Source organism: Ambystoma mexicanum, chromosome 12 (assembly GCF_040938575.1).
Source record: "Ambystoma mexicanum isolate Mex_15411 chromosome 12, UKY_AmexF1_1, whole genome shotgun sequence".
NCBI lineage: Eukaryota > Metazoa > Chordata > Amphibia > Caudata > Ambystomatidae > Ambystoma > Ambystoma mexicanum.
In genome coordinates this window covers 303,401,723-303,429,036 of record NC_090936.1, presented here as the reverse complement: position 1 = coordinate 303,429,036, position 27,314 = coordinate 303,401,723, and positions in this window count along the sequence as shown.

Genomic DNA, 27,314 nt, shown 5'->3' with positions numbered 1-27,314 from the left:
CTTCATGGACTTACAAGCCAGGAGGCTGCGGTGGTCAGAGTACACCATTACAGGATGACGTGCGCCTACGAGGTGATGCCACCATTCTGAGAAAGCCTCCTTTATCGCCAGCAATTCCAGTTCCATGATAGGGTAATTCATTTCATACAGTGTAAGTTTCCTGGAAAAGAGCGCCACACAATGTACCTCACCGGAGTCGGGACATCTCTGAGACAGAACAGCCCCGATGATGGAACCGGAGGCATCAGTCTCGACCAAATAGGGTAGGAGCAAGTCAGGATGTTGAAGGACCGGGGCCGAGGAAAAGGCGGCCTTCAACGTGTCAAATGCCTCTTGAGCCTCTGTGTTCCACTGAAAAGGCTGCTTAGAACTGGTCAAAGCCGTGAGGGGGCCGATATTGCTAAGAAAGAGTGGATTAAGCACCTATACAAATTGGAAAAACCTAAGAAAGACTGAAGTGCCTTGACAGAACCTGGTACCAGCCACTGGAGGACCGCCTTGACCTTGGACTGGCTCATTCGAATGCCATGATCAGTAAGGTCATAACCCAAGAATTCAACTTGTGTATCATGGAATACACATTTTCTGGCCTTCACAAAAAGATGGTTATCCCTCAACCTCTGTAGAACAAGACAGACATGTTCAGAGTGGGATTCTATGGTGGGAGAATAAATGAGTATGTCATCAAGATAGACCACCATGAACCTATCCAGATAGTCATGGAAGATGTCATTCATGAAGGCCTAAAATGTGGCCGGGGCATTACATAGCCCGAAGGGCATAACCAAGTATTCGAAAAGCCTATAACGTGTCTTGAAAGCAGTCTTCCATTCATCCCCCTGCCTCATGCACAGAAGGTTATAAGCCCTGCATAAATCCAGTTTAGCATAAATGTCTGAGGACCACAGTTGATCTAGAAGGACCGAGATAAACGGGGGGGGGAGGAGAAATGTTTTTTTACTGTCACTGCGTTCAATGACCTGTAGTCAATACAGGGGCGAAGTTCACCTTCCTTCTTGGGGACAAAAAAGAGGGGGAGGTGGCAAGGGGACCTGGATGGTCTGATAAACCCAATGGCCAATGCTTTTTAAATGTGATCTTTCAGGACCTCAACCTCTGGAACCATGAGAGAGTAAACCCTGCCAGACGGAATCTTGCCACCAGGGACCAGATCAATTGGGCAGTCATAAGGCCTGTGGTGGGGCAGGTGTTCATCCGCCTTCTTGTCAAACACATCTTTATATGCAGAATGCTCCTTTTGAATACTTAGACCTGTATTGGACGTAACAGCCCTGATGAAAGCCATAGAAGCTACCATGGCCTATTAAGAGGAATCCGGCAATACCGTTATATGGCTAAAACAGGTCTCATTGCACACTTGTGATGGAAACTGCACGGTTCGATTGGACCAATCAATTGCCGGATTATGATGCTGTAACCAAGGTATCCCAAGGATTACCCTGAATTGGGGTCACTTGATCAAATCAAAGTACAGTGTCTCAGTATGGCCTTCCTTGCTTTGTATGCAAATAAGGGACGTGGTCTGTGTAACCAAACCGGATACCAATGTAGTACCATCCACCGCATGGACCGCCTCTGGGCGCTCTTCGGATAACACTGGCACGGGGCTGCTAATGGCGTAATCATAGTACATGTAGTTACCAGTAGCGCCAGAGTCAATAATAGCCAATTCCTGAAATGTTTTCTCAGGTAAGGGAGAGAAAACCACAGGAAGACCAACCAGTGTGGTGGGAGAAACACCACCAATGGAGGAATCCATGGAAAACACACCCGGCGTAGGGACTCTGTCTACTGCTGGGGTTGAGCATTTCTCGACCTTTTGACAGGTTTTTTGGGGCAATCTTTTAGAACGTGTTCAGTAGAACCACAGTACATGCACAAATTGTGCGTTCTATGATGTTCTCTTTGAGCTAGCGTCAAGGGGCCTCTGATAGCCCCTAACTGAATAAGCTCTGGAATGGATGCTTGAGGGCCAGACTCTAGTGTAGGCAGGACTGGTTGTACCTGTCTTTTTTCCCCCTTTGCCGTTCGGCTCTACAAGTGTCAATCTGTAAAACCAGATGTACAAGTTCACCAAAAGCAGTAGGGACCACAGGAACGGTTGCCAGCGTATCTTTGAGATTGTCGGAGAGCCCCTTGTAAAACACTGCCGACTTTATCTCCTCCGGCCAGTTGGTCTCAGCTGCAAGCTGGTTAAAGAGGGTTAGATAGGAGAACAATGAGGAGGAGCCTTGTCGAAGGCTTAAGATTTCTTAGTCAGGTGCCTGCGACTTGTAACGGGTATCAAATACCCTATTCATCGCTCTAATGAGAGCATTGCAGTGATACAACATCAAACTGTTTGTTTCTAATAAAGGATTTGCCCATGTGGCAGCTCTGCCTCCCAAAAGAGAGATCACGAAAGCCGTTTTGGTGGAGGAGTTAGGAAACACCATAGAACGGCATAAGAAGTGCAACTTGCACCGATTGATGAAAGTCTGGTACTGTTTTGGGTCACTGGAGAAGCATTCAGATGGAGCCAACGGAAACTGAGTGGCCATGAGGACTTGCGTTGGATCACGGCCTTGGAAGGAAGAGTCGGAACCAGAGGCCTTTGCTCCAGAGGAATTGAGCCCCGAAGGGCGGAGCTTGCGATTTCATGCAAGGCATCTATCCTATGGTGCATTGTATCTTTAGGGGCGATCATGTCAGTTCGCAGATCGGCCACCAATTGCGTCAGGGTAGTCAATGGGTCTGCACCCTCTATGGCTTCCGATTCTGTCACTCACTGGATGGAATGCCTGGTGATCCCGCAGAGACCTGACCTGAATTGATTGCAAAGCCCTAGTTAGACCTAAACCAAGGCCTCCTCTCTGTTGTGGGATAGAACTCTTTTTAGTGATATGCCCCCAGACTGATCTGAATAGACAGTCAAGTGAGGTTGATCGCTTAAAAGAGCGGGAGAACACACTGCTGCGACCACCAGCTGGAAAGAAATAAACACTGTTTAGATTTAGGTGAAAGCAATTGGTCAGTTGCAACTGGATATGACAAGGATATACCTGAACTATACAGTGGCTTGATCCTCCTCTAGATAACCCCACCCTAGGAAAGAAAGGACAATAAGCTATCTACGCACTGGATGGGATGAAGGGCAGTCAATGGACAAGGAAAGGAAGGAAAACTCCAATAAGGGTGCATAAGTACTTACCGTGTTTGTATGAAGACAGTAAAAGGAGAGAATATGTCCACAACAACTGGGATAAAATAATAAAGGGGAACTGTTAGTACGGGTGCTACCCCGAAGGAACGCGGAACGTGGTAATGGCGGGGTAGTGCACGTTGCTGAAGAGTGTCCCCTTATCACTTGCAAGTGAAAGTCTATCAGGAGATTTGTGCAGCGTGGAAGTTGGTTCAGAAGAAGGAGTATCAATTGGTAAATACTGCAGACAAGTGGAAGTAACTGAAGGGAATACAGTTAACAAGAAAAAAATACTTGCTGTGAAGTGATTTGAAGAAGCCGTGGTCAGGAAGACAGTCCGGGTATACAGGCAGGAGGTCCGGTATGTTGGAAGCGGCTATGATGGCAAAGACCAGATGCAAAGCTGTCCGTGAGAGCAGACAAAGGGTCCGGTACACGGGAAGTGGCAACGAAGGTAAGACAAAATCCAAGGCAGTCCGTGCAGGCAGGCGAGGGGTCCGGTATACGGGAAAATGCAATGAAAACAAGACAACATCCAAGGCAGTCCATGTAGGCAGGCTAGGGGTCTGATACACAGGAAGTAAGGTTTCAAGGCAGAACGAAGATGGAACTTCATGAGAAACAACACCTAAACAACTTAAATCGGAAGCAGCGTTCCACATTCGTCATGGAGTTATGTTAGACTCAAAGTGTGGCTCTGAGCTCCCATTGGAGGAATCAGCGAGAAATGTCCAGGGAAGATGGGAAACGTAGTCCTGCCGTGCTACGGGAGACAGCTGCCATGGCAACAGCCCTTTTCCATGGCAGTTTCCGTTGTCTGTGGAATGGTGCAGCGAAGCGACGCATCTTTTGACAAAAAAGGGTGCCAGGCCTAGGAAACTGCCTTTGGACAGCAGGATAAGCGTGCACAAATGTCATGTGATTAATTGTTGTGCCCCAAACCGTAACACAAGGCACCATCATGTCCCAATTCTTTCCATGAGCTTCTACTGTCTTTTTAAGGAGGTTTTTGAGGGTCTTATTAAAGCGTTCAACCAGGCTGTCTGTCTGAGGATGGTGATTGGAAAGGTTTGCTTGACCTCTGCCATAATTTTGCTCATGAAGGTTGTTCCCTGGTCTGTATTTATTTCCTTTGGGAAACCTACCCATGACAAAAAGGTGTTTTAGCATCTGTTGCGAGGTGCTACTTTGCATTGGGAAAGGCCTCAGGGTAACGTGTAGCATAATCTAGTATCATCAGGATGTACTTGTTCCAAAGTTTAGATGGTGTTAATAGTCCCAAAATATCCATCCTATTCAAAAAAATGCAGCCATCTATTATGGATAGAGTTTGTAAAGGGGCTGGAGGAGGGTTATGTTGAGCCATCTTTTGACACAAAGAGCACTCAATGGCAATTTTTTCTCTTTGGTCTTTACATGATAAGCATATTTACCATTATTCTATTATTATTATTATTATTATTATTATTATTATTATTATTATTATTATTATTATTATTATTATTATTATTATTATTTTTATTGTATTTATTGAGTTTGGACCTTGCTTTCAGAAGCAATGGAGCGCTTTACAGAGGTATACACCAATACAGATACACAGCAGAGTGCTTTAAAGAGGTGTACAACATGCATAACAGAGCGCTTTTCAGAGGTAGGAACAGAACATATATTCAGCACGGGCAGGATACAGAGTGGACACATAGGAGGGGTACAACTGTACCAGGTGGAAGGGGGAAAAGGGCGGGGAGCGGTTAACGAGTCAGGTGGTGAAAGGGGTGATGTGATACCCTAGGATTTGAGGAAGAGAGACTCCTTGAAGGGATGGGTATTGAGTTATCTTCTGAATTGTAGGAGAGTGGGGGCAAGTCTGATGCTGACAGGGAAGAGGTTCCATAGTCTTGGTTCATAGACAGAGAAGTTTTTTTTCTGGTCCTTCCCTTTTTGCAGTGGCAGATTTCAAGTCTGCATGTGTCCTGTGTTGTGGTGGTGCACTGTCTGCCGGAGATGATCAGTTTCTCCGCTAGGTAGCTGGGTGACCTGACGCTGACTGCCTTATAAATGATGCAGCAAGACTTGAAGGTGATTTGTGCATGTAGTGGGAGCCAGTGAAGGCTGATGAGGGCCGGGTGTTTTGGACATGTCTGCATAGCTACTTGATGAGGAATGCAGCCGTATGTAGGACACTGCTCAGGGGCACAAGGGAGAAAGAAGGGAGGCCTTCAAGGACTGCATTGCCCCCATCCAGTTTTGTAGGACCAGTGCTTGAACAGTGGATCTAAAGCGGTCTGGAGGGAAGAAGGTCTTGACCCTTCGCAGGAGTCAGAGCTGATACCAAGCTCTCTGAGTTTTCTTAGCTATGTGTGTCTTGAAGGAGAGGTGCTTGTCAATGTGCAACCCGAAGGACTTGGCGCAATAAGTGAGCTTGGGTGTGAAGCCGTAAGAGTTCATGGTTGATAGCCAGGTCTGTATGTCTGGGTATTCAGTGTTGTTGGTGAGGAGTAGGAATTAGGGCTTGGAGGGGTTGAGGTTCAAGTATCCACTGGACCTCCAAGACCGGATCAACAAGAGGCAGGTTTCAAACCTATGGATGTCCTTGATGGAGTCGATTGTGAGGTATTGCTGTGTGTCATTGGCGTATTCTGTGGATGTGAATGTTGTGTGAGGCTAGGAGGGATCTTAATATCTCCTCAATAGTATGGGCTCAGTACCCCAGCCACTACATCCAGTACATGCTTCCAAGCGAGCCTCGAATTGGAGACCAATCAGATATATGTACTCTTGGGGGCTGCCAATACTAGATCAGTGGGAATGAGTTGTTGCTCTCCAGGTTCTATAGTTATATCTTGGCTGCTGGAGAGGTCAAACCCTATAGATTCTGCAGTAGCAATGGATGGGTTTGAGGCTCAGTAATTAATTCTGTGAATTTTAGGGTGCCCCAGATTGTGTCAACCAGGTCAGATCTCACTGCTGACACAATATGTAATGGTGCAGAAGGATGAGACTGACCACAGGTGGCATAGTGGTTGCTATAAACTTTTATTGTTTAAGAAAATAAAGAGAAAACCTAACTTTCCCTAACTCTAAGAGGCGTTTCTCTGATCTCAATTAAAAGACTAATGGCTCTGTCAGAATGTCTGTGTAAATGAATAGTCCACCGTCCTGTGTCAACAACCCTACGTCTGCCCCTTGCACTTAATGCTAAACTAAAGATAAACTCTACTGCTCTGCCTGGTTCTTCTCTGGACGCAATTCGATACTCCTGGGTTTGTTGCAGGCTGAAGACACAAAGTCCTTCTTAGGTTTCCTTTTTGTCATGCAGGCTTCACCCTGTTGCAACATCTACAACTGCAGTAGTAGGTGTCATATCCATTTTTATTCCTCCTATGGGCCACTTCGTCCCAGTGACAACATCTCAGGATTTAACACACTGTGATCAAACATATGTTAGCATTGCCTGTGTCATGATGGGACTCACAATATATGCCAGCACTACCACTACGAAGCAGATGTTCATCATGATGCCTTAGTCTACAATATATGCCATTATGGCCACCTAAAACATACTTTCAATTTTATGTGCTCACATATATGCCAGCATGGGTCCCATTATAAAGCACAGATTCATGATGCCTGTGCCTACAATATGGGTATGCACTGCAATGAAGAATCATTTTTGCCTTTTGTGTCACATTGTATGATATGATAGGTTATTTATAACGCTCTTAATACCCAGAGGTTTCTAAGTGCGGACCCAAGGATTGAACCTGTGTTGCTCCGTGTCGTCTTGCTTCCAAGGCGAGCATGTTGCCCCTCAACTATCCTCCCGAGACCACCCGTATGCCACCATAGTAAGTCAAACTATTCTATGGTGAAATCACACACACACACACACTCACTGAAGCTATTGAGCAGACTCATTTAAACACATTCAAACTCTCCTCTCAGCCGTACATTTCTTTCATAGCATGCATGTATCTCACACAGCATTACACGCACATTCATTAAAACTCCTTCATACACTCTTTTCCCCCCTTTTTTTGTAAACAAACCTTCATTTTCAGGGAGTGACGATTGTGCCCTCTCTCCCTCCTATGTCCGGACTCCCTATGAATCCATGAACTATGCTTGTCAGCGAGGCATACACATGTCATGCAGTAGAGTATGCAGGATGGGAGACTTGGCCCAGAAAGTGGACAAGTGGGTAGCAGGGCTTAGGAAATGGCAATCATGCATACTTTTTAACGCTGATAATTATTATTGCCACTCTGTTCATTCTACCAGTCTGTGATATGGCCAGTGCACAGAGACATGTGGGGCTCAAAAGAACCTGCAATCACTAGGATATTCTGGCGTTGTTTGGTTCACTGTTGATTGGCAGCTGTAGTAGGTTAGAAGGAGGAGACAATCACATGAAAGCCATATTCAACAAGATTTATTATAAAATAATAAAATAAATGCCTACCTTGCCCTATTCTAAGGGTCTCCCTACCTAACTAAATTAAACTAGGGTGCTTGCTGTCAATAGTGAAGTGTACAAACAAAAGTCTCTCCTCTGTCCCAAAACAAACCTAAGCTGTCCCTACCACTATTACTAAACAGCAGAAAACCCAGGAGAATGACTCCTGGGTTGCTTTTCAGAACAGTTCTCCTCAATATGGACTCTTAAGATAATCATTGGCTATCTTTTGTATAAATAATAGTCCTACCGTTCTTCCCAGGGGCTTTGCAAGGCCCTTGTGTATTGATTCCCTTGACTTTCCAGAGTTCTTTCTGGACTTTCTCTAATTCATAATTGAATCTCAAATTATCTTCTTCACTTCGCAATCCTTCACTCTTCTGTAGACCAAACACATCTGTTCTGGTTCGCACTCTTCTTATACTTTTGTCATTCACTGGGATGAGGATGAGGACTCCCAGAATGAGTCTCACTCTTCCTATAACTTTGCCATTCACTGGGACGAGGATGAGGAGACCGTGAATGATTCCCACTCTTCTTATAACTTTGTCATTCACTGGGAAGAGGAGGAGGTGTCCCTGAATGATTACTCCAATATATATATTCGGTTCTCCAGCATTCATTTATATGATTGTCTCATTTAACTTTCATGCCCCGTTCCCCAGGTCTCCCGCTCTCCCCTTTACATTTAGTGTAATGGGGCTGCATCACCAGTTGGGCATTCTTCCTTGCTTTCATTCCGTTGTTCTTTGGGATGGCTTTTTGGCCTTTTTCTGTTCTCTCCAGTGACACTCTTCAGTGTCTGTGTGTGGCATCGGCAACATCAGGGTTGTCCAGTCTCTCCCGTTTCCTGCCACCATTTCTCACACTCTGTTCCCTCCTGGGATTCTCTTCAGTTTTTTCAGACTTGTTGCGGTCCATTCTTGATGTGCTGCACTCTAAACACATCAAGGATGGGGCTCTCTGTCTGCCCTATACAAAAGTCCCTACCGGGACTATCACCCTCTGGACAATCTCTCAGTACGCTGCTCTCTGAATAGTGAACTACGGGCACTGCTTCTCTACTGCGGTTTGCCGACTCACAAACCAGTGTTCTCCCTGATATACCGGCTTCCCTCTGCCAGACGGTTTGAAACTCCCAGGTCTCTCGCTTTGGATCACTTAGTCCTTCCCTTTTATCATGCAATGCAAGGGGCTTCCGCAGCTTTTCAGAATAGTCCTTCCTTTGTGTTGGAGTTGTGTTCTTCATAGCTCCATTAGGTTTCTTCTTCTCAGTGATTGACAGATAGACATTCTTCATCACTCCTATGTTATTTCATTTCACTTTAACAGCCTGATACCTTTCTTCTGTAATTACATTACAATAGCATATGTAAGAGGAGTCTCTTTGTCTGTCAACTGATAGTATGGCGTTGAGTGTTTGAAGATAATGAAAAGGGAGCTCCTCATTTAAAAGGGAATCCTTATCCCCAAGAGCGGAGTCTCTCCCTGTGAGGTCCTGCTTAATGCCACCCCTAGTGGGAATGTTGAATAGCGGGCTCACCTCCCTAGCCTCACAGGAAGGGAGCTCCCCTCATAGGGAAAGAGACCGAATCCCCTGATTTGTCACTCAGCATTGAGCACGGTATTCAGGCACGGTTTGGCAAAAGTACTAGTTTCAAAAGTGATATCAATGCAAACATTGCAGTCTTTAAAGATACGTAGCACCTTGATCTTCTACACATATTTCCAAACTGCAATCCAGTGCACTGCTTTCAAGCAGTTGATACTGGTGTGAGAAGCAGGGTGGGACACAGTGGGAGGTAAACGTGCTCTAGTGGGGGTGGTAGCCTTCCCAGCCCCCCCCCTTCTGCTACTGTTGCATGTTGTAAAGTCTGTAAGGCAGTTCTGTAGGTTAAGGCTGCAATTGAAGAGAACTACATACAACCTATGTGTGCGTGCTTTAATTGCAGACAGGGATGTCTTAGCGTGTTACTCTGCCAAGTTCAGTGTGAGGAATGATATTGAGTTGGATAATAGCAGTGCAGGCGAGACCACTTGGTGTGTGTTACAGCGAATGAGCATTTCCGTGGAGTTAATTACTGCTCCTCCCACTGGCTTTGCATTATCGGAAGGACTCTGCGAAGTGGCACTGAAGGGTGCCGACAAGGGTGATTGCAGTCTGCAGTCTGTGGCCCAAGGCTGAGGGCAGGCCGCCCAAGTCCCTGCGGCACCTTCACACAACTGTTGGATAGGTGCTGGAGGAATAAGTGAATGCAAGTGACTGTATATTAACAGAGGCACTGCTGAGAATTTTGCTGAGAATGTTGCTGACTTAATTACCTTTCTGGTCATTATGGAAGAACCTTACTGATTTGACTGTGCAAAGAGTAAGTGCAATTCCGACTTTGACTATTTGGCCCAGATTTGATTCAGTGGAGAACTCTTCTATTGTCTCATCGGAGCAGCTGTGTGATATTCGTCTTTTCCCTCCACTGTTCTCCTTGCCTCCCGTGCCTCCAGCATAGACTGTGGGTGTAGGCCTTTGATCTGCGTTACAGGGGGTTGCTTGGGAAAAGCTCACCTTTAATCAGTGACATGTCCCGGCAGGGCCTGAGAAGTAAAGCAAGCCTGGTAGGAGGGAGTGAATTGACGCAATTAACAGCTAAAACTATGGAACAGTCTTTTTGCACGGAGTAAACTGTGGATCATAACCGCATGCAGGAGGACCTGCTTGCTTAGGTGACACAGAGTAAATCAACAAGGTGTCTGCCGACCCTGCTGAGGGCTGATTCAGGCTGCAAGACGGTCCCTACACTCTAGGTCCACAGGCAAATGGTAAAGGGCCATTTGCAAAGGCCAAGGCAGTGTGTGAGTGGATGGGGTGAACACAGTTGAAACTGCTAAAATCTATGCTGTCCACCCAGGCATTTGCTTCAGACCCTGCTACCCCTGGGATGGACTCCCTCATTACGGATTTTGTTCTTTAAAAATATCAGGGGAGCAAACACTGGGTTTCGCATACCAGCCCCACCTACCTCTACAATTTCCTCCCTTATTGGTGTGAATGAGTTGTGTCTTCCTATTGATGAGAATAAGATGTGGGGTGCCTCTCTTAACACTAAGGGATAGGTACTTGATCCCTTGATTGTAAATTACCTAAGTATGATTGAATACACTGACTCTGATATCTGAAAAAAATCTAAAGGAAACCGGTGTCAAGTGTGTTAGACAAAACGCCATACAATCTGTTGTTATGGTCCACTGTGATATTAATGGGCCACTGGGCCTGAGGGATCATGTGCTTCTTGGGGGTGCCATTGGTTTGCCCCAGGTTACAGATGGCCAGTTGAAGAACTCACAACCTGATCAATGGACGGGGTTGTTTGCTCCTCTTCTCCAGCATTGGATCTTTCAAGGATTCACATGCTTAGAATATTCCCCGTCGTCAGGCTGGGAACCCTCGGAAAGTTATGTAGATATTTTCCATAGGAAAACTTCCGACACTTTTGTGTCCTACCTACGTCGTTTTGGGCCGCGTACGGCAGCGCCACTAGGACGTAGAGGTATAAATAGCCCCACCCCCACTGCTCCCTCAGATTTCCACCGTCTTCCAAAGTAGTGGGATTACCTCGAGTATCCACAATTTTATTAGGTTGTGCGTTCTTCTTCTTCTTCTTCGACTGTTTCTTTTCGAAGAATGTCTGGAAAGGCGTTATTTCGTCCGTGTGCTACATGCGGTCTTAAGAAAGTATATGAAGGAGACGGGCATATGGACTGTATTTACTGTCTTCACCCTCATCATACGGCGGTCATGTGTGAGATCTGTCAAGGCTTCTCACAAAAGACCCTAAAAGACTACAACAGACGCCTGGTTACTTGGCTCAATGACGGAGCGGGTGCGTACCTGGCATCGGAGGTAGGCTCTACAGCCTCGAGATCTAAGTCTCCTGTGCCTCCTCCTTGCTCAGTGTCGGCGGAGCCTCCAGCGAAGAAATCACGTTCATCTGAAAAATGCCCCTCTGAGAAACATCCTGCGAGGACCTCCTCTTCACATAAGGCTTCGTCTTCTTCCTCCTCATCTAAAAAGGAGAGAAAAGACTCATCGAAATCCTCCTCAGGAGACCGTCAAAAGTCTACCTCGAGTCGAGAGTCCTCGTCCCAGAAGTCGAGTTCAAAAACGGCGGGAACGCCTCAAGGCCCTGCGCCACAGACTTCATCGACGACGGTCAGATCGTTGTCGCCTGCTTTGTCTTTGGCGACGGCTCTTCCTACGGCTATTTCATCAGGTCAAACAGCACCTATGGAAAAGATGTCAGCGTCGACGGTGGCCCTGTCGGTGGGATGACAACTGGAGGTTTTTTGATCCGATCCTGCCTGAGGCCTTGCTGCAACCAGAAGCGGCTTTCTCCATCTCGTAGGCGGAAGATGACCGTGGTCCAGTCGCACATCCACCCGATCTGGGATTACAACCAACTGGTTCGGTGTTGCTCTCGAGTGGAAGTGCCATTCCAGTTACCTCTTCCTTACTGAATCCCCAGACAGTTCTGTCCCTGGAGGTTTGAACACATTACAGAAGCTGTTGGAGCGGTTGGACACATGGTTACCTCAGCTTAGTGGCCTGACAGTGTTACAGGCTTCGCCAGTCGTCGACGAGCCAAGCCCGGCTCCTCGCCCTCCATCCAGAATTCCAACCACTGAGGAAGATCGTTCTCGTCCACAGGAAGAAGGAGAACTGCCAGAGTGGAACGTGAAGGGTCGGGTTCAGACATCTTGTTATTCCCCTCAAGGGACCCTACATGGGATCTGAAGCGGAGATAGAAACTCCAAAGAGTCCGGCGCAGCCATCACCACCTGATGACGTGGGTGCTTTCCATGCCATGATGGGTAAGGCATGTGCGGAGTTTGGCCTAGTCCCAGAAAAAGAGAAAAAAGATTGTTTTCTTTTCGATCATATGGGCAAGAGAAGAAAGTCGATATTTGCTAGCCCCATTTTAGACCATGTCTGGCAGGAGGGACTGAAAACCATGCGTCATCCTTTTTCGGAGCCGGCAATAAAAGGACAATTGGAAAAGAAATTCAAGGCTCCGGAATCGACTCCCAAGTGCTTGACATCTCAACCTTCGCCGGAATCAGTGGTATCCACTGCGGCGGCCAGAAAGGCAAGGTCGCAACACAAATGCAATTCCCCGCCAGACAACGAAGCCAGGAGACAAGATGCTTTTGGGAAGAAAGTGCTGTCGGTTGGAGCGACTACAGTTAAAGCAGCCAACTCCCTGGCTATTATGGCCAGGTATGATAGGGAGATGTGGCATCGGCTGGCTCCTATCTTGGACCATCTGCCGGAAGAACAAAGGAAATCTGCCATGCTGCTTGTACGTGAGGGAGAAGAGGCTTCCAATCATTCCATTAACATTGCTGTCGACCTGGCGGAATCAGGCTTTAAGCAAATCAACAATGGCGTAGTGTTACAAAGGCAAGCCTGGCTTAAGTGTACGACGTTCAGACCAGAGGTACAATATAAGGTAATGGATATGCCGTGCAAAGGAGAACACCTGTTTAGGGAGAAAGTGGATGAGGCCTTGAAGGGCATGAAAAAAGATTCTGACACGGCTCGTTCCCTTGGAGCCCTCCAGAGTGGTATGAATTTTCGTTCCTTTCGTCCTTTCAGAGGAGCATCAGGTAACTCCCGGTCTGGATCATCTAGAGACCGAGGTTTCAGCAGACCCTCCTACTCTTCTCAAGGCTACAGATGTGCAGCCCAAGCTACTCGTAAAGGCAGAGATTACCAAACATCCAGACGACGAGGCCCCTACTCCTCGTCGATGAAAGATAAACAGGCCAAAAGCCAGCAATGACAACTTACAGGACGTCCTGGGGGGCAGAGTGTCTCGTCACGTCGACGAGTGGGCGCGCATAACAACAGACCAATGGGTTTTGGACACGATACATCTCGGCCATTCTCTACAGTTCAAGGGCAAGCCACCACACATTCCACCGGTGTTCTCGACGCAGCCCCACCTTCAAATACTAATGCAAGAGGTGGCGCTTATGCTGCAGAAAGGGGCTATAGAACTGGTCCCAGTGGCAGAAAGAGGACAGGGAGTGTACTCCCGTTACTTTGTCGTCAAGAAACCCAATGGAAAATGGCGTCCCATTCTAGATCTACGAGCTCTCAACAAACTGCTCAAGAATCTAAAATTCAAGATGCTTACACTCCAAGAGGTGATCCGTTTGATACAACCGGGAGATTATTTGTCGTCGCTAGACCTTCAGGATGCATACTTCCATATCCCGATGCGTCGACAACACAGAAGGTTTCTACGGTTCGTCGTCGGATGAACCCACTATCAGTTCAAGGTCCTCCCGTTCAGACTGAAATCGTCCCCCAGGACGTTCACGAAATGTCTGGCTCCAGTCGCAGCCTGGTTAAGGAAAGAAGGTCATCATGTGTACCCTTATCTGGACGATTGGCTAGTGAGGGGATTGTCTCCGGAAAGGGCACAGGAAAGTCTGAATGCCACCATGTGCCTCCTACAACGTTTGGGCTTCGCAATAAACTTCGAAAAGTCCTCCTTATCGCCATCAAGGACCTTGGTCTTTCTGGGGGCGGAGTTCCAGACGCAGTCGGGACTGGTAAAGCCATCCATCGAAAGGGTTCTGAAACTACAGCAAAAAGCATCAGTTTGGAAAGTCAACACCAGAGTGTCAGTGCAAAGGAACATGTCCCTACTGGGTACCATGTCGTCCTGCATACCCTTAATCAACAATTGTCGTCTCTTCATGAGGCCGATTCAGGAATTCTTGGTGGATCGATGGGCACAGAGTCAAGGGCGTTGGTCGGACAAATTGACCATCAACAGCAAGCTCGTGCAGGCGGTTCAATGGTGGAGAGTTTCCATAAATCTGACAAAGGTAATGCCCTTGCTGGAACCGGTGTTCCAGAGGACAGTGGTGATGGATGCTTCTCTAACTGGATGGGGAGCTCCTCTGGATTCCCTACAGGTTCAGGGTCGTTGGTCATCGGAGGAGTCCGGCCTTCATATCAATGTGCTGGAGTTAAGGGTGGTGTGTTGGGCCCTGAAATCCTTTCTTCCACGGATAAAGGGATCAGTTGTACGGATTATGACAGACAACACAACAACAATGTTTTATCTAAGAAAGCAGGGAGGAACTCGCTCCAGGACTCTGTCGACCGAAGCCCAGGAGATCTGGCATTGGGCCCTTCAGCAGAACATAGATCTATTGGCGTTCCACTTGCCAGGAGTCAGAAACGTGCAAGCAGACTCTCTCAGCAGGGAGATGAATCGACTACACGAATGGGAACTGAACGACCAACAACTACACCGTGTCTTCGAGAAATGGGGTCGTCCAGCCCTCGATCTCTTTGCGACGAGAGACAACAGGAAATGCCCACAATACGCAAGCAGGTGGCCACAGCAAGGCTCACTAGGGGAAGCGTTCTCTTTCCCGTGGACGGACAAGTTTCTGTATGCCTTTCCCCTGTTTCCGCTTATACGTCGGACGCTGCAATGGATCCACAGATATCCATGTCGGGTGATCCTGGGGGCCCCGTACTGGGCCAGACAAGTATGGCTCTCCGATCTACTCCATCTTTCAGCGGCAGAACCAATGAGGTTCCAGAAAATCCCGAACCTTCTGTCTCAAGAGAAAAGGTTGTTTGGCATCATGACCCGGACAGCCTCAGTCTGACAGCCTGGCTCCTGATTTCTCCGAGTTTGTTAAGTTAGAGATTCCAGCAGACTGTCGTCGCATTTTGCAGACGGCGAGGGCGCCGTCCACGAACGCTTCATATTCATACAAATGGAAAAGATTCTGCATATGGGGCGCAGGTCAACCAGGTTTGGTCCCGCTTAATATCACACCGGAACAGCTTATACCATACTTGCTACTCCTAGCTCAAAAAGACTTGTATGTTTCATCCATAAAAGTGCATCTGGCTGCCATTTCGAGATTTACTCGGAAGAGACATTCTACTCCATTATTTAGTGACCGGCTGATTAAACATTTCCTTAAAGGACTGTTCCGAACCTTTCCTCCCATGAAAAAGTTTCCTCCAATCTGGAGTCTTAACCTGGTTCTGGCAGCGCTGATGAAGGCCCCTTTTGAGCCGATGTCAAAATTTTTGTCGTGGAAATTGGCTTTTCTGGTGGCTATTACTTTGGCTCGACGACTGTCAGAAATACAAGCTTTAGTGATCGATCCACCGTACTTGAGGTTTTTCAATAATAAAGTCGTGTTGGCTACTAATCCTCATTTCATTCCTAAAGTGCCTACCATGTTCCATAAGCACTCTTCTATAGTGCTGCCGACGTTTTTTCCAACACCTTCGTCGGTTGCGGAGAAGACTCTCCATACATTGGACGTGAAAAGAGCTTTAAAATTTTACCCCCATCGGACTCAAAGCTTCAGAGACACGAGACAACTATTTGTGGCTTATGGCCCTTAGGCTAAAGGTAAACTGATCTCAAAACAAGGACTAGCCCGATGGGTGTCGTCTGCTATTTCCTTTTGTCACTCAAAAGCCGGAAAACCGCTGGAGAAGTGTCCAAGGGCCCATTCGACGAGATCCACTTCTTCGTCGACGGCATTGTGGTCCGGAATTCCGCTGGGAGATATCTGTCAGGTGGCTTCCTGGTCGGTACCACACACGTTTACCCGGCATTATTGTCTCGAACAGCAGCATGCTGAGGATACACAGATGGGTCGTGCAGTCCTACGGCACCTGTTTCAATAAGGTAAACCCCAATTAAGGGGTCACATCCTCCGGCTAATGTACTTTTAAGTGTGGTGTTTTCACTGTTCACATACTATAATGTGATGTTTTGCCATGATAAATATGCATTATGGTTATTGTGATATTGGTTTGCATACACACCTCCAACGTTGGGGGATACTGCTATACAATCTATTCTAAGCTGTGAATCCATGAAAAATCCAATGCTGGAGAAGGGAATAGTTTCTTATCTGTAACTCCATTTCTCCAGCATTGGTATCTTTCATGGATTCACATGCGCCCGCCAGCCTCTCCTACGCATGCAAATCAGAGATCCTCCCCATACTACTTTGGGGGCCGAAATCTGAGGGAGCCGTGGGGGCGGGGCTATTTATACCTCTACGTCCTAGTGGCGCTGCCGTACGCGGCCCAAAACGACATAGATAGGACACAAGAGTGTCGGAGGTTTTCCTATGGAAAATGTCTATATAACTTACCGAGGGTTCCCAGCCTGACGACGGGGAATATTCTAAGCATGTGAATCCATGAAAGATACCAATGCTGGAGAAACGGAGTTACAGGTAAGAAACTATTCCCTTCTGCAGCGCCCTGACCTTGAACAGTGTAATCAAACAAACATGTGACGCGTCCTGTGCAGGATTACCATCAGAATTGTTAAATGCTATGGGGAATAATTCAGCATTACAGATAAGAAGACCAAGTTTATATTCCCCCACAGTGGCTATACCCTTGCCACTCAATGAATCAAAAGTGTCAGAGGTTCACCATACCTTGAGAGAAGTTGGTGAAAGAATATGATTAACGCATCCAACAGTCTCCGCTCTCAATGTTGTGCTGAGTTCATTTGTATTCCAGGACTATAATATCTGGGCAGAGGTGAAAGTGCACACCCTGATGCTGGCAGGCATGAATGTGAAGGTAGAAGATCTGGGGACACAAGTGTTGGGGTTGGAGCTGACTCCTCGGGTAAAAGGGGTCCCCACTTCTGGAGGGTACAAGTGTGCAAGAAAGGTGACTCTGGACCATGATACCCACCATGATAAGAGTGTTGAAATTATTGGGGAATGTTTGTCCTCTTTCCAGGTTGCCCATCCATCCGGGTTGAATCTGGCTCAGCCTCCCGTGATCATAGGATAAAATGTGGACCTGATAGATCTTGAAATGGACGGAAATGAAAATCCTGTGGAAGGCCCCACGGTGGCTCCCACAGGTGTGTGGTTCAGAGTCATTGCAACCCCAAAACATAACAACAAGAAACAAACAAAAAATCAGAAGTCCCAGAGGAAACATAATCTGTTTTCCAGGGCATTTATGCGTAACTTGTTAATCTCAGAATCTATGCGACAGGGAAAAAATGTGAAGAAATCTGTGTGTAGTTGTACCGCCCAATTCTGGATGTAATTGAAGAGGGTGGGATGGGCAGTTTGGGGCTTTAATGTCTCTAAAAAGGTGTGATTGATATCTCTGTAATGATTGCTTATGGGGGTAGTCAGGGAAGAGGAGGCACGTCTGCATTGTTAAAAACAGAAATGGGAACACAAACTGAAGGGAGACTGTGTGAGCCGGGTACAGGTTTCAAGGTCGGGTCCGGGCGTCTGAATGTTGTATGCCTCAGGTGAGCAGAGTGTCCAGATTGGGGATCAACATGGCTGAATGTGATTGAATTCCTAAGCGGGCGCCCCAGCGTAACGTTGTATTGGCAACAGGCATAAAAAAAATGTCTTAGGATGTACCAATCATGTGTATTCTGTTCCCCAGCAGAGCATGTCTGCAAACCCGACTTAGGGGCATTTTAGCCTTGGGTCTATCCTACATGTCCTGCAGACACCTGTGACCTCAACCATAAGTAGGAAAACATTATTTTTACTCCAGGCTATCTTGTTTGGATTATCCAAAATAATTATTTGTAACACTCTGGTTAGTACGAAATAATCCGTTTTTTATTGGTGTTTTCTTGAGTGGTTGATTCAATAGATACTTTTGTCGGTGTTTTAGAAACACTGTTTAGGACTTGGTGTGCAAGTTCGGTTAGCCAACACGTGTTTCAACCCATAGGGTCTTTCTCAAGGCTGAGCAATATTCAAGAGTGCCAGGTGATATGTGGTTCGTGACAATTTTGTGACATATTACAGTACATTCAATTGTGGTGTTTGAGTGGTGTGAAATATTGGTGACAGGTTAAAAAACATGACATCAAAACACATTGATGTGCTGTAATTAGAGAATTTGTTTTCCATTTAGAGGAAAAAGGGGGGGGAGGTGGAAGAAAGGAAAAAAGTCAGCAAACAGTTGCGTTCAAGTATTTTGGGTATGAATGGATGAGGTAGAATGCCTCTTACCATGTATTATTCGCTGTGTGCCCTCAGTGGGGTTCTGTTGGAATTAAGACTGTCCTTACGGCAGTCTTGGCTCCTGTTGGGCCCTGGAGGGAGAGGTAATCGAAGAAATTGTGAGTTGGTTGCTTAACCCTACAATGGGGCATGGCTGGGCACTAAGTATGAGTGCCCCATGTGAATCTCCCTTGTCGGGAATGTGCCGTGGATGATGGAAGCCCTAGGCTAAGTGCTGCTGGCTGGGGCCATTTCCCATTAGCGGTTTGGAAAATACATCAAGGGCTTTTCTTGAAGAGCTCTTGTGTGTTTCCAACTGTTTCAGTGTCTGCTGTTGCTTATGTGGCATTGAAATCACACCACAGGCATTTTGCAGACCTCGTGTGTGTTTCTCAGCCGGGTTGGCGGAAACAGGATTTGGGAGCTTTAAAGGCCGAGTCCCTGTGGAGTACGGCTGCATACTAACATTACGGGCGGGCGGGTGGGCTTGGTGCTGTGCTGCTCTTCCACACCGCGCATGGCGCCGCCATTTAAAGTAGTTTGCGTGAGCGTTGAGTCACGTTGGGTGGCTAATCTCGCATGCGCGATCCAGTAGTGTTTCAGGGCTGATCCCAGAGCATGCGCGTCAGGAGCTAAGACCGCGCATGCATCGCAGATCAGTGAGAGACACTACAGTGTTCGGCTAGTGTGTATATATTATGGAATACCATGGCACGTGCCCTTTGGAGAGCAGGGATGGATAATGGTGGGGATCGTTTTGGGAGAACCATGGGTAATGTGGCTATGTGTTGATATAGCCTGTTGATACATGAATTTGTAGTTGGTATGGTTGTCCCAAGAGTGCGATGGAATGAGCTAGGTGAAGGTCCAGTGGGCTATGGGATGGTACACTTTATGAGTGATGGTTGGGTGAACCCACATTGGGTGGTGAATGTCTATTTGGCATGTGTCTATTCCCTGACTGGTGGGTAAAACCTACAATTGGTGTGGGTGGCATGGTCGTGTGATGGGCAGAAATTGCCCAGAGAGAGGTCTAGTCATTAGTCCCAGGAGGGATAAGAAGGAGAATAGGAGGTTACAGAAAAACATTCAGGTCATGATCTTTATTCAGGCCGTTTTTAACACATCTGAAGTGACAAATCAAACGTGCTTCCTCTTGTCTCAGTTTTTGGATTCTTTCCCCTCCTCTGGGACCCAGCCGGACAGTCTTGAGTCCGATGAACCTGATGTCACTCTTGTTGTCCATTTGGTGATTCTTCTGCCAGTGGTTTGCCAGTGGTAGTTTAGGATCTTGTGAATATATACTGTTCATATGTTCTCTTATCCTGAAGCGTGTTTCCCGGATGGTGCTGCCTATGTATATTTGATTGCAAACACAAATTATTGCATATATCACAAATTTGCTTTTACAGTTGATGTGCTCAGTGATGTTGAAAATTGGACAGCCTGAATATTTGGGCAATTTGTTCTGGGTTGCATACTTGCACATTGAGCATGTCCCGCATCTCGTGAAACCAATTGGTGTAAGTTTGCTGAGCCAATCCTGTGCTGTGATGTGTTTGTCTGAAAGAAAGGAGGGGCTCAGCAAGGTCCTCAGAGTTGGTGCTCTGCTGTATGACATACTAGGATATGTTTCTAGTTGTGGCTTGATGTGTTCATCCATTCGGAGTAGTCCCCAGTGCTTGGTCAAGATTTTCTGGAGTGCATAGCTGTCTTTGTTATATCTCGTTACAAATTTGATCATGGGATTGTCCTCTTGTCTTTTGGGTTTGGGTGAGAGTAGAGTTACTCTTTCTAGCTGGCAGGCTTGTTTCCTTGCTTCTGCCAGGTTTTCATGGGAGTAACCCTGAATCTTTGATCTAGTACGTTACATTCTTCTGTGAAAGTTTTTTCTGTGTACAGTTTCTTCTTGCCCGAATGTATTCCCCTTTGGGAATGTTGCGTATAACACTTTTTCTGTGGCAACTTTGTGCATGCAGGGTGGAATTCACTTCTGTTGGTTTGCGGTAGGTTCTGGTTGTGATTTTGTTCTCTTCTATCTCAATCGTGAGATCCAGGAAGTCAATTTGAACCTTGCTGGTGTGGCTAGTTAGTTCAATACCAAAGTCATTAGTGTTGAGGTAGTCCATGTATTCATTGAGCTCGTCTTCAGTTCCTTTCCATATTAAGATGATGTTATCAATGAATATTGCCCAATTGACAATGAGCCTAGTCTACTTGTCTTCTTTCATTGCATGTTTAAGTTCATAGAAGTGCATAAAGCAGTTAGCTAGAACTGGAGCATAGCTGGCTCCCATTGCTATCCCTTTGGTTTGCTTAAAGTATTCACCATTAAATATGAATATATTGTTTGTGAGAGAGAATTTAAGGAAGGATTTGGTCATTTCCAACTGATCTAGGTGCGACGCTGACTCGTGTTTGAGGAGGAACCCCATGCTAGTTATGGCAAGCTCATGGTCGATTGATGTATATAGGGCCTTAACATCAAGAGTGGCCATTAGGAAGTGGGGTTCCCATTCGATATTGGCAAGTATCTCCAAAGTGTACATTGTGTCTCCCAAGTAGCTTGGTATTTTTGTAACCAGTGACTGTATAACCTTGTTAATGTACCTTGCCAGTGTTTCCGTTATCCCTCCAATACCACTGATGATTGGTCTGCCCTCTGGAATGGTGTTGAAGGCTTTAGGAATTTTGGCAGGAAATAGATGGTTGGCATAATTGGGTGATCTGTCCTGAGGTAGTTATATTCTTCATCGGTTATGAGCTCTGCTGTTCTGTAATTGGTTAGCAGTTCCTGATGTTCTTTAAGAATCTTTGCCTGTGGATTGCTGTCCAATTTGACGTAGTTTCCGGGTGTTTCCAAGTGGTTGAGGGCCATTTTGAGGTAATCTGCTTTGTCCATTATTACTATATTTCCACCTTTATCGGCTTCCTTGATTATGATGTTTGTTTCCTCTCGTAGGCCTCTACGTACGGTCTGTTCTTCATTAGTTAGATTGCCCTTGGTCTCTGTTCTTGGGTTTGTTGGTCTTCCAATCTGTGTAAGTCATTGATTACCGCTTGGTGCAAAGTGTCTATATAGTTTTCCGCAAAGAGTTGCGGCGTAAGTTTCGATTTGGTTTTTAGTTCAGGAATTGCCATTGCTACATTCTGAATAACCAGTTCTTGTAAACATTCTGGCCTGCTTTTGTTGTTTTCTGCAAGCGTGCTGAGGAGGTGAATGTCTTCAACATCTCTGATGGTAAGTAAGCTTGGTTTTGGTGTTGTTTTCGATGGTTTGTATACCGATGTCTTGGTAGCAAAGAATTTCTTAAGCTTGAGGCGTCTTGTGAATTTAAATAAATCAATCTGAATGTCAACGAAGTTGTTCTTGCTAGATGGTGAGAAGGAAAGTCCCTTGTTGAGTACTTTCAATTCAGGATTCTTGAGTTCTCTATGTGACAAATTCATGATTAGATTTTGTTGTGTTTCTGTCCCCCAGTTTTCTGTGACTGAGACCTTGTCTGTCTTTGCTCTATTTCTTCTTCCAGCTGTCTTGCGTCTTCTGACTCTTCTTCCTCCTCTACTTCTTCTTGTGGGGTTCTAGTATTTGTCAGTGGTTTTGCAAAAGATACCGTTTTTTTGTTGTTGTTGTTGGGTTGTGGTTTCAGACGACTTGCTTTCTTGTGTAGTTTGATTTGTTCTAAAAAACTATGTTTGACTGGTGGTTTGTCTGTTGCTTTTTCTGATAAGTCTGATGTTTCATCTGGTTCACTTTCTATTTCAGAGCTGGCCCCTGAGCTGTTTGGGGTACTTTCTTTGGATTTAGGTTGTTGTTGGTTTTGGTCATATTTCGGTTGATAGGTGAAGACCCTGGCTTCTCTGTAGTCTTTATCATCTCTGAAAATGTATGGAGTTTCCTCATTTTAACTTCGTGTTGGTGTGTTTTCAGGATTCTGTACATAGTCTTGTAATTTTTCTCTTTGGTTGTTTTTGGGGCTTCATAATCTTCTATTTCTTTCTTTAATTCTTCGAGTAGAATCACAACCCTATCATGTTTTCTTTTGGCATGTTCTATTAACAGTTCTATCATTCTTGTTGATCCTAATATGAGGTTCTGTTCCCATTCGTCTGCTAAGTCTGAGTCAAGTGGGTCGTCAAAATCTGGGAAAATAAGAATCCTGAGGACTCTTGGTACTTTCTTCTGTTCTGCATATTCCTGCATCGTTGTTTTTCCCCAGAATGTATTAATTTCTTTTTTTGACAGTTTCTCTAGCCTCATACATTTTTGCTTGAGGTCTTCTTGTAGATTGCTATCTCTAAAGACATTGTCAGTTGATCCTCGTGGGGCAAAGAGTGCCCTGATGTCCTCATTCCTCGACATCATATATTCTGCCATTCCTTCGTTTTTTCCTTTAGTTATTGATTTTTGAATGATTCCAGGTGCTTGAGCAATGGCTGGTTCCCTAGTTTGAAGATGAGGTAGTTTTAGGCTCTAGGAATGGAACCTGCCTTTGCTAAGCTCCATTTGAGCACCAACTCTGAGGACCTTGCTGAGTCCCTGCTTTCTTTCAGGCAAACACATCACAGCACAGGATTGTCTCAGCAAACTTACACCAATTGGTTTCACGAGATGTGGGACAAGCTCAATGTGCAAGTATGCAGCCCAGACCAAATGCGCCACATTTTCATGCTGTCCAATTTTCAACATCACTGAGCACATCAACTGTAAAACCAAATTTGTGATATATGCAATAATTAGTGTTTGCAATAAAATATACATAGGCAGCACCATCCGGGAAACACACTTCAGGATAAGAACACCAAGACGAAGTTAAAATGAGGAAACTCCATAAATTTTTCAGAGATGATAAAGACTACAGAGAAGACAGGGTCTTCACCTATCAACCGAAATACGACCAAAACCAACAACAACCTAAATCCAAAGAAAGTACCCCAAACAGCTCAGGAGCCAGCTCTGAAATAGACAGTGAACCAGATGAAACATCAGACTTATCAGAAAAAGCAACAGACAAACCACCAGTCAAACGTAGTTTTTTAGAACAAATCAAACTACACAAAAAAGCAAGTCGTCTGAAACCACAACCCAACAACAACAACAAAAAAACGGTATCTTTCGCAAAACCACTGACAAATACAAGAACCCCACAAGAAGAAGTAGAGGAGGAAGAAGAGTCAGAAGACGCAAGACAGCTGGAAGAAGAAATAGAGCAAAGACAGACAAGGTCTCAGTCACAGAAAACTGGGGGACAGAAACACAACAAAATCTAATCATGAATTTGTCACATAGAGAACTCACGAATCCTGAATTGAAAGTACTCAACAAGGGACTTTCCTTCTCACCATCTAGCAAGAACAACTTCATTGACATTCAGATTGATTTATTTAAATTCACAAGACACCTCAAGCTTAAGAAATTCTTTGCTACCAAGACATCGGTATACAAACCACCGGAAACAACACCAAAACCAAGCTTACTTACCATCAGAGATGTTGAAGACATTCACCTCCTCAGCACGCTTGCAGAAAACAACAAAAGCAAGCAAGAATGTTTACAAGAACTGGTTATTCAGAATATAGCAATGGCAATTCCTGAACTAAAAACCAAATCGAAATTTATGCCGCAACTCTTTGCGGAAAACTATATAGACACTTTTCACCATGCGGTAACCAATGACCTACACAGATTGGAAGACCAACGAACCCATAGAACAGAGACCGAGGGCAATCTAACTAATGAAGAACAGAACGTACTTAGAGGCCTACGAGAGGAAACAAACATCATAATCAAGGAAGCCGATAAAGGTGGAAATATAGTAATAATGGACAAAGCAGATTACCTCAAAATGGCCCTCAGCCACCTGGCAACACCCGGAAACTATGTCAAATTGGACAGCAATCCACAAGCAAAGATTCTTAAAGAACATCAGGAACTGCTAACCAATTACAGAACAGCAGGGCTCATAACAGATGAAGAATATAACTACCTCAGGACAGATCACCCAATTATGCCAACCATCTATTTCCTGCCAAAAGTCCACAAAGCCTTCAACACCATTCCAGAGGGCAGACCAATCATGAGTGGTATTGGAGGGATAACAGAAACACTGGTAAGGTACATTAACAATGTTATACAGCCATTGGTTACAAAAAAACCAAGCTACTTGAGAGACACAATGCACACTTTGGAGATACTTGCCAATATCTAATGGGAACCCCACTTCCTAATGGCCACTCTTGATTTTAAGGCCCTATATACATCAATCGACCATGAACTTGCCATAACTAGCACAGGGTTTCTCCTCAAACACGAGTCAGCATCGCACCTAGATCAGGTGGAAATGACCAAAGCCTTCCTTAAATTCTCTCTCACAAACAATAAATTAATATTTAATGGTGAATACTTTAAGCAAACCAAAGGGATAGCAATGGGAGCCAGCTATGCTCCAGCTCTAGCTAACTGCTTAATGCACTTCTAAGAACTTAAACATGCAATGAAAGAAGACAAGTACACTAGGCTCATTGTCAACTGGGCAAGATTCATCGATGACATCATCTTAATATGGAAAGAAACTGAAGACGAGCTCAATGAATACATGGACTACCTCAACACTAATGACTTTGGTATTGAACTAACTAGCACACCATCAAGGTTCAAATTGACTTCCTGGATCTCACGATTGAGACAGAATAGAACAAAATCACAACCAGAACCTACCGCAAACCAACTGAAGTGAAATCCATCCTGCATGCACAAAGTTGCCACAGAAAAAGTGTTATACGCAACATTCCCAAAGGGGAATACATTCGGGCAAGAAGAAACTGTAACACAGAAAAAACTTTCACAGAAGAATGTAACCTACTAGATCAAAGATTCAGATGTCGGGGTTACTCCCATGAAAACCTGGCAGAAGCAAGGAAACAAGCCTGCCAGCTAGAAAGATTCACTCTACTCTCACCCAAACCCAGAAGACAAGATGACAATCCCATGATCAGATTTGTAACGAGATATAACAAAGACAGCTATGCACTCCAGAAAATCTTGACCAAGCACTGGGGACTACTCCGGATGGATGAACACATCAAGCCACAACTAGAAACATATCCTAGTATGTCATACAGCAGAGCACCAACTCTGAGGACCTTGCTGAGCCCCTCCTTTCTTTCAGACAAACACATCACAGCACAGGATTGGCTCAGCAAACTTACACCAATTGGTTTCACGAGATGCGGGACATGCTCAATGTGCAAGTATGCAACCCAGACCAAATGCGCCAAATTTTCAGGCTGTCCAATTTTCAACATCACTGAGCACATCAACTGTAAAAGCAAATTTGTGATATATGCAATAATTTGTGTTTGTAATAAAATATACATAGGCAGCACCATCCGAGAAACACGCTTCAGGATAAGAGAACATATGAACAGTATATATTCACAAGATCCTAAACTACCACTGGCAAACCACTGGCAGAAGAATCACCAAATGGACAACAAGAGTGACATCAGGTTCATTGGACTCAAGACTGTCTGGCTGGGACCCAGAGGAGGGGACAGAATCCAAAAACTGAGACAAGAGGAAGCATGTTTGATTTGTCACTTCAGATGTGTTAAAAACGGCCTGAATAAAGATCATGACCTGAATGTTTTTCTGTAACTTCCTATTCTCCTTCTTATTCCCCCTGGGACTAATGACTAGACCTCTCTCTGGGCAATTTCTGCCCATCACACGACCATGCCACACACACCAATTGTAGGTTTTACCCACCAGTCAGGGAATAGACACATGCCACACAGACATTCAACACCCAAAGTGGCTTCACCCAACCATCACTCATAAAATGTACCATCCCATAGCCCACTGGACCTTCACCTTGCTCATTCCATCGCGCTCTTGGGACAACCATCCGATCTAGAAATGCATGTATCAACAGGCTATATCAACACATAGCCACATTACCCATGGTTCTCCCAAAACGATCCCCACCATTATCCATCCCTGCTCCTCACAGGGCACGTGCCATGGTATTCCATAATATATAGACACTATCCAAACACTGTAGTGTCTCTCACTGATCCGCGACGCATGCGCGGTCTTAGCAGCCCTGAAACACTACTGGATCGTGCATGCGAGATTAGCCACCCAACGTGACTCTATGCTCACGCAAACTACTTTAAATGGCGGTGCCCTGCGCGGTGTGGAAGAGCAGCACAGCACCACCCAGGACACCAGACCGCGCACACAGGTAAGCCCACCCGCCCACCCGTAATGTTAGTATGCAGCCGTACTCCACAGGGACTCGGCCTTTAAAGCTCCCAAATCCTGTTTCCGCCAACCCGGCTGAGAAACACACACGAGCTCTGCAAAATGCCCGTGGTGTGATTTCAATGCCGCACAAGCAACAGCAGACACTGAAACGGTTGGAAACACACAAGAGCTCTTCAAGAAATCCCTTGATGTATTTTCCAAACCGCTAATGGGAAATGGCCCCAGCCAGCAGCACTTAGCCTAGGGCTTCCATCATCCACGCTACAATCCCGACAAGGGAGACTCACATGGGGCACTCATACTTAGTGCCCAGCCATGCC